The following is an 8,885-nucleotide window of genomic DNA, read 5'->3' on the forward strand; positions in this document are numbered from 1 at the left end:
GCCATTCAGCCATGCCTGGACCATTATCACTTATGTATTTTCAACGGTGGAGTTTCTACACCCCAAAGATTAAGGTGTGGAGCTCTGCTGTTCCTCATGAATTAATGCAAAGTACTATTGTTTTTCTATTCAACTCAAGCTTATTCTTATTCTAAGATATTCACTCGCACTTCAACCTGATGAATGTGATTATCCGTGACACTCATCATCATTCTCACCTATGAACGCGTGCCTGACAACCACTTCCGTTCTATCTGCACTAGCATAAGTGTGTATCTCTTAGCCTCATGGTTCACGACGCATGGTTGCCTCTCCTGAAAATAGAGCCCTCCATTCCATGAGATCAGAGTCTTCGTGGTATAAGCTAGAATCAATTGGCAGCCATTCTTGAGATCCGGAAAGTCTAAACCTTGTCTGTGGTATTCCGAGTAGGATCTGGGATGGGATGAATGTGACGCACTTCAAACTCGTGAGTGTTTGGCATAATGACAGACGCAAAAGGATCAATGGATCCTATTCCAACATGAGTGAGAACCGACAGATGATTAGCCGTGCGATGACAGCGCATTTGGACCATTTTCACTGAGAGGACGGACGGTAGCCATTGACAACGGTAATCCCCCAACATACAGCTTGTCATGGAAAGGAGTATGAATGATTGAATGAAGGTAATAGGAAAGCAGAGGTTCAGAAAGAACAAAGCATCTTCATACGCTTATCTGAAATCCCACCAATGAATTACATAAGTACTTCTATTTTATTTTCTGTTTTAATTATATTTTAATTATCAAAAATCCCATAACCATTTGAATCCGCCTGACTGAGATTTACAAGGATGACCATATCTTGCTTCAAGCCGATAATCTCCGTGGGATCGACCCTTACTCACGTAAGGTGTTACTTGGATGACCCAATGCACTTGCTGGTTAGTTGTGCGGAGTTGTGAAAAAGAGTTGAGATTATGATCGTGCGTACCAAGTTGTTGGCGCAGTTGAGATCACAATTTCGTGCACCAACATGCGTCCTTGAATGGCTCTTGTTCATAGTATGTTGGTGGAGGTTGTTGATTGTCACGAATAGGTCCACCATAACCATTGCCTTGGTATGCATCATAGAATGGTTGTTGCTCATAGTGCATTGGAGGGGGTTGTTGCCAAGAGGGTTGATCAAATCCTTGTGGCTCCTCCCATCTTTGATTGTCCCAACCTTAATGCATGTTCGCATTGTAGCTTCCATTCCCTACAACATAATTTGAACTAAACTCGTAGCCAAAGGGGTAAGAATTCATAGCAACAAAGGAAAGTAAAAACAAAAACTAATAAGAAAATAACGAGAATAAACTCCTAAAACTAGAAACAACTAACAAAGAAACGAAAAAGAAAAATTATTCACAATATTCACAATAACCAATAATAAGGCACACGTTTGCAATTCCCCGGCAACGGCGCCATTTTGATGAATGGATTTTTTCTAGTAAAGAAATTCACAAATAAATTCTCATTGTAAGTATAGTTTCTAAACCAACAAAGAATCCTTTCATACAAAATTTTGTTTGTCACTAAAGCAAACCCAATAAAATTAATCAACCGAAGTATTCAAACCTCGGGTCGTCTCTCAAGGAATTGCAAGGAGGTGTATTTATTATTGGTTATGGAAAAGTATCTTTTTGGATTTTTGAAATGTGAAACAAGGAATGTAAATAACAAGGAAATAAAATAACAATTAAGAAAAGTCTTAGCAAGGATTGATAATTAGAAGTCCTATCCTCATTATCATCCTCAATTGTGACATTAATTTTCCATTGCTCCCACCTAGTTAACCTCTAACTATGAAGGTAAATCAAGTGGATAAATCAATTTGATTTCTCAAGTCCTAGTTAACTCCTATGGAAAGACTAGAGTTAGTGGAATTCAAATCAACTAGCAACTTTTAATTATCAATCAACATGGGAGTTTGATAACTCAAGAGTCTCTAATTACTCAACCAAAGCCAATAATATAAAAATCTAACTTAAAATCCTCCCAAGCATTTTATCAAACACTAGGAAGGCACAACATAAAAATATAGAAAACTAACAAGGAATATAAAATCCAAACAACCAATTTTAAGCATCAATAACATTAATTAAAGAAAGCAATCATAAATATGAAATACCTCAAATTGCATTAAATAGGAAATTCAATCTAACATAGAATTCATAAACCAAATTGGGGAAATAAACAAATCAATAAGAGAAATAAGTAAACTAAAGGACTAGGACAAATAAGAGTAGAGGAAAACTAAATTAAAGCAAAGTAGAAATCTGAGATTAAGAAAAGCTAAACTTAAAATCCTAAAACCTAGGGAGAGGAGAAAGCTTCTCCCTCTAGAGAACTACATCTAAACCTAAAATTATTTGAATTAATGTTGTCTGAATGAATGAATGGATGAATGAATGATTCTCTCACTCTGCAGCCTTTATTCTGTGTTCTCGGTCTTGGAACTGGGCCCAAACGTAGCCCAGAAATCGCCCCCAGTGCTTTCTAAAATTTCTGCATGTGGCGCATGTCACGCGTACGCGTCAGTCATGCGTACACGTCGTTTGAGAAAAATCCTTGTCATGCATACGCGTCAGTCACGTGTACGCGTCACTTGTCTTCTACGCTAGTCACGCATACGCGTCGTCCACGCGTACGCATCGCTGCACTACAAGAAAAACACTCATTCAGCCACACTTTTTTTAAGTTACATTTGAAAAGCGTAGCCTATTCTTAGAATAGGCTACGCTTTTTCGCATGGTGCCCTTTTATAAGAGAAAAGGAAACACTATTGAAGCATCACTTCAAAAGCGTCTCCTTAGATATTTTAAATATCACTTATAAAGCGTAGCCAAATCTAAAAAGCTATGGATACACTTTTTTGACCAAAGGGAGTGCTTTTAAAAAGTAACCCATTTGTTAAGTTTTGGGTGCGCTTCAGAAGTATTGCGTAATCTATGTAGGCCCAAACCCATGCGAGACCTTTATCTTGGATTTATATTGGCTTTAAAGAGAGTAGACCTAATACAAAATTTACGAAATCGCTTAAGAGTTATTTGATTTGGTTATGACTTGTGAAAACACTTTGTTGTTGAATAGCTTAATATAAACTGGTTTTCTTTTGTGGTATAGGTAGTACCGAAGACTATTGGAAAAGACCTGATGCTGCTCAAGTAATGGCTCAGGTTGAGGATTTGTGTTTTCTTCACTTTGCATCGATCTATAGAATTTTTCTATATATATATATATATATATAGTTATTTTGTTTACTAACATGGTGTTTGTGTTGTTGTAGTTAGTATGGGTACTGACATTATTTTGTTTAATTCCTTTATGCTCATGATTGTTGATTGCAGATCCTTCTTCACGGGGCATCTACCTGAGGCAGGCTACTGCTTTCCAACAATCTACTGAGGTGAGATCATAATCAGCTTGTGCACCATTGATGATCAAAGCATATCTTTAGATCAGATATTTGAAAAAACTATGATTTGAAAATGGATTAAAGATTGAAATGTGGGAAAAATACTACTAGACTTGCTACTTTTGCATTTGTCTTTACTTAAGCATGTTTAGGTGTACCAATTAACAAAAGAAAAATAGGAATTTTGTTGATAGTTTAGACTTAGAGTATTTTGATTGTTTTCTTGTTCAATTGCTTTTGTTTTTTTGTTCATTTATATATGCTTTGTAGGACTCATGATGACCTTTTTGTGCTATCCTATTCTCTCTTAACAGTACTTTTATTTTATCATAAATTTTTAGTAATTTATTAATAGAACGATAGATTTGATAACATGCATGCTATTGTTGATGTAGAGTTTTGTTGCAGTGTTTGAAACAAGAGCAATATGATATTCTTTGAATAAATAGAAATGCAATGGTAAAATTTTATGGATGTACATCATGGGAAGGTCAGGTCAGAATTTAGATTGGATACTAAATGAAATTTGATTTCCAACTTTAGTCTTAAACAGCAATCCTGAAGTGTGTGTTGTCTAAGCACTGATCAGAAAGCAATGTCCTTCCATCTTGATTTCATGAAGTTGAATGAATCCATTTTCTAAATTTATAGCTCTGTGCCTTTCTTCTACTCATAAGCAGTAATATAATTTGTTTTTGTATTCTTTTAGGAACAAGTAAAGCTGCAAAATTCTTGAGAGCTAATTGAATTTCTCTTTTCAAAGTACCGAAAGAAACAGTAGAGCTACTTGGGAAATCTGACCTGTATTTCTTTGGCCCCGAGCATCCTCCATTGACTGAACTAGCTCAGAAAGCCCTTGGCTGGGCCGTGGATGAGAAATTGATGCCAGGTATTATGGTTTCTGCTTATCAGTTCCATGCCAAAATTTATTCAATAAATGAGTTAGACTCGTTGTCAGTTCGGATTTTCCATTTCGTGTTGTACTACTTTGCAAGTTACTGTTGCACGAAATTAAAATGAACTGGAAAGAAAATTTGAATTGTCTTGAGCCCCATCTGAAAATGATTTTAATCTGTGTATGACTGTAGTGAGATTGTGCTCTGAAACCCAGGACTAAACTGACTCCATGTTATTGTTGTTGATATTTGTGTTATATAGTGTTATTGTGAAAGAAAAGAGTAGTAGATATACTACTTATATAGTAGGTGAAATTAAATTATTAATTAATTGAAATGTTATATAAATGTGGCCCCTGGGTTTGTTTGTGTTAGCGGGTTTAGACTTTAGTGTATTGGGTCACACCTTTAGTTTGTTGGAACACAGAAAAGTGGTTAAACTAGAGGCTTAACCCAATTTTGTCCCTGCTCTTCTCAGTGTCAACTAAATTATTTTCAGTAACTGATTTTTATGCATGTGCCTTATGATTGTCTTATGTTTCCATGTGAAATTGTTACCTGGAAATCAGTCTTTTATCTCTAATTCTCTATCCTTTTCATTGTTTAGAATATTTACATTGGTGAGTTCCTGCGATGAAATCTTTGTATCTTTACACTTTTCCTTAGCTGGGATAAGTATATAAATTTGGCTTTATTTGCATGTTTGCTGATAATGTGACTTGATGCCTTGGTCATTGAAAGATTGTATCAATTTAACTAACTTCCCATATGTTTGTTATGATTTTAATTGTGTCTGCTTGCATTTCTTTTCTTAGTCGATAATTAGACAATGTTTCTTCTAAAAAAAGAAAATCTCCTATAGCAAAAAGTTCTGGAAATCCAACTTCTCTATGGTCTTTGGATTATAACTCCATTGCCCTCTCACATGGTCTTTGGTTTTGAATTATTGACATCGCCAGTGTATACATCTTACCTGATGTAAAATTTCTATGTTTTTTATTCGAAAAAAGGGAATGACAGGTGAATTATTAAGGTTGTTTGGGAATGCTGAAAAATTAAACTTATTGAGTCTTATTTGTATAATTGCTTTTTAAAATAACTTAATATATGAAATCAATTTATGTTGGATACTTTAGATGAAAAGTGGTTTTAAGATAATCTATTGTGTTTGGAATGGATTAAAAAAAGCTATTTTTAAGTGGATAATTACAAAAATTTGGTATGAGATTTTTGTTACTATTATTTAATATTGGATAGTTGAAATCAAATTGGTAAAATCGTTACAATTCAAAAATAGTGAGCTTTTTCTTAGAATCATAAACTTCAAAACATTATTTTCGTCTATGAGCTGTTTTTTAGCTTAAAAATATTAGTTTTGATTATAATCTATTTTTACTTTTTTACACAAGACTGGCACTTATGAAACTTTAATTAATTGATGATACATGCTAATGATTATTTGAGATGATGTTGGTCTATTTGTTATATATGATGCAGTAAATTGATGATAATATATGTGAATTACTTGAGTGAATTGTGGCTCGATTGCTATGTTGAGTAATCCAGAAATTGTTGATTTCATATGAGTATGCTTAAACGTGAAAAGTGACAAAAAATGGTGATTTATTAATCCTGAGCACTTGGGGCTGATTTAATCTTTCCAACAAGTTACAATAGGTAAAAGAAAGTTAGAATGCAAGGTTAGAGTGAGTGAAAAGCTAGTAATCAATTTTTGACCTCTCAAAACCCGAGGTTACATGTTGCAGAATTATGCAGTTTTGGGCAGCAATTTTTGAACAAAACTGGGAGTAATCTAGCCACTCAAAATGAGTGAAATTATTTTTCTATGAAACCTTGAGATTTCTAGATTATTCTCCTAAAATTTCAGAATTTTCCAATGTGTGGTTTGGAAGATATGATTTTTAGAAAATGGTCATTTTCTGCAGAAAAAATGCTGTACGAATTCTGGAACAGCAACTTCAAAACCACATATTTCAATACTCTGAAACTCTATGGAGATGAAACTAAAGAATAATGAAATATTAAGATGTTTAGTATTTTATATCCAAATTTTAGGACAATTCGAATTTTATAGAGAAAGTTATGTCTTCTGGAAGCAGGGCTGTTCACTGCTGCGACAGCACCCTTTCCTTAAAACAAAACCATATTTCGAGAGGCATAACTTTTTCTAGAAAAGCGAAAATACTCTGGGACTTAAACTGGGTGAAAGATGGGTAAGTCTGGTTTAACCACACCAAACTTTAGGAGAATCCAATCAAAGATGGATTTTATATGATTTTTCTAAGTTGGTTACTGCTTGCTGTTTTTCTGAAGTATACTAAATCAGTAGCCGGTTTTTAAAAAATCATATAAAATTAAATTCTTAGAACGCAGTTGCAAAACCAAAACCAAAGTACACTTTAGGATTCCTATTTAAAATAAATAATAATATATTAGGATTTCTTTTGCCCCTTTTTTTATATGTATAATATATTAGGTATATGTATAATATGTTATACCTCTTATATTTGCATATGGTTAAGTTAATTGCTATGGCTGAAAATCATATGTTGTTGGCTTTATTGACACTTTAACACTTGAAGTTATATTCAAGAGTTTTATGAGACAAACCCAGCTGATGAAGAATGCAAAGTCTTTGAATAGAATAGCAGCTTTGGTTATTATCGCTGCCACCAGACCATATATTTTGAATTTGTGTTAATTTAATTTATGAGGGAGAACAAGAACAAAGTGTTCAGACGACAATAGGTGAGGATCATGTCTGGGGCATGTCTCCTAAAATTTAAATGTGTATGCTATTTGTCCTTGCCAGGCAGACTTTTCAGAATTCATTTGGTTCTATGATTTTGTTTTCTTCATGTGTCGTGAGAATGGTCAAAAGAATATTTGTAAGTAGCCCGGTCATTTCCTTCAACATAATCTTGTATTGATTGCGTATGGTGGTGAATCAGTATGCAAAATCCTTACATGCTTCTCTTTTTGAATTATGATAATCTGCAGCTGTAAGCAGGGCAGTAACTGCTTGGAAATTAGTTCTTGCTGGGAATGAACAAGGGAATGAACACTGATACAATTGTTAAGGCCAAGAGTTTTCTTGATGGTGATGAAGATCAGTATGAAAAAGATGTGTTTGAGAAGAATTTGAAGGTGCTTCAGAATATTTTTTAGTCATTATGCCGAGATTAGAAGATTAATGATTTTTTGTTTGTTAAGTTCTTTTCGGATATAGAGTGCAAACTTTGCATTTTAATTGATATGTGATACAAGTTTCATGTGACTTAAATTATCTCTTTTTAAGATTATGTCTTTGAATTGTGTAAGGATGATTTTTATTATTTAAAAAAATTATTTAGTATAATTATGTGTTTAATTTTATTTTATAATATTTAACTCATTTAATTAAAAATGTAAAATTATATATGTAATAATATTATTAAATATTATGTTGTATAAAAAATTATTAGAATATATATATACAGAAAATTAAAAAAATAAAAAAAAATAATGAGGGACCCAAGGCTACACTTATATAGAGTAGCTATGGTTATACAAAAAATTAAAAAAAAAGGGACCTAAGGCTATACTTATATAGAGTAGCTATGGTTATACAGAAAATTAAAAAAAAAAAAACAATGAGGGACCTAAGGCTATACTTATATAGAGTAGCTATGGTTATACAGAAAATTAAAAAAAAAAAAACAATGAGGGACCTAAGGCTATACTTATATAGAGTAGTTATAGTATACAATGTGGCTATGCTTTACAGGTGATGCAGTAGCACTGAAAAGCATAGCCTATTCTGGTAAAATGGAAGCTGAAAAGCGTAGCCTTTGGTCCTAGACAGTATCACTTGAAAAGCGCACCCTATTCCCAAAAGCCAAAAGCGTAGCCCTTGGTGCAGAAAAGCGTAGCCTTTGAGAGTAGGCAACGGCCGAATAGGAATCACCCCAAAAAGCGTAGCCGTAGCCTAAGGCATCATTTTTTTTCACTTTTGGCTACACTTTTCAAGTGTACCTGAATGGGTGTTTTTCTTGTAGTGCTGCCAGCTTCTCAAAACTTCATTTTCTTGCGTTCCTTCCACTTTTGCATGTTTTCTTTCCATCCTCTAAGCTATTACTGCCCTATAAAGCCTGCAAACACTTAACACATAGATCACGGCATCAAATGGTAATAAATGGTAATTAAAATTGACAGTTTAGAGGCCCAAGAAACATGTTTTCAACTATATCACAGAATTAGGAAGGAAAATATAAAACATGCAAATTCTATGAATAAGTGTGAGAATAATGGATAAAATCTACTCAATTAAGAACATGATAAACCCTAAAAATGGTGTTTATCAACCAGCAAGTGCACTGGGTCATCCAAGTAATACCTGAGCGAGTTAGGGTCGATCCCACGAAGATTGTCGTTTGAAGCAAGCTATGGTTATCTTGCAGATCTTAGTTAAGTGGATAGAAGAGTTATTGGTTTGAATTTGGTTAAAAGCATAAAAGGAATGAAAAAGGGTAATCAGAACTCAGAAGT

General features: G+C 33.8%; 2 long non-coding RNA genes across 3 annotated transcripts; both read left to right on the forward strand.

Annotated features, from left to right (window-relative positions):
• Positions 4,023-4,231, forward strand: LOC107618926. Its single transcript, XR_001615431.2, has 2 exons — positions 4,023-4,062; positions 4,151-4,231. It is a non-coding gene; the product is annotated as an uncharacterized LOC107618926 (long non-coding RNA).
• LOC107618922 lies at positions 6,953-7,655 on the forward strand. 2 transcript variants are annotated; one of them, XR_001615429.2, is made up of 2 exons: positions 6,953-7,246; positions 7,359-7,655. It is a non-coding gene; the product is annotated as an uncharacterized LOC107618922 (long non-coding RNA). The 2 variants fall into 2 exon arrangements; XR_002362179.1 differs by having other exon boundaries at positions 7,222-7,246; positions 7,369-7,655.

The sequence above is a fragment of the Arachis ipaensis genome, chromosome B01 (assembly GCF_000816755.2).
Source record: "Arachis ipaensis cultivar K30076 chromosome B01, Araip1.1, whole genome shotgun sequence".
NCBI lineage: Eukaryota > Viridiplantae > Streptophyta > Magnoliopsida > Fabales > Fabaceae > Arachis > Arachis ipaensis.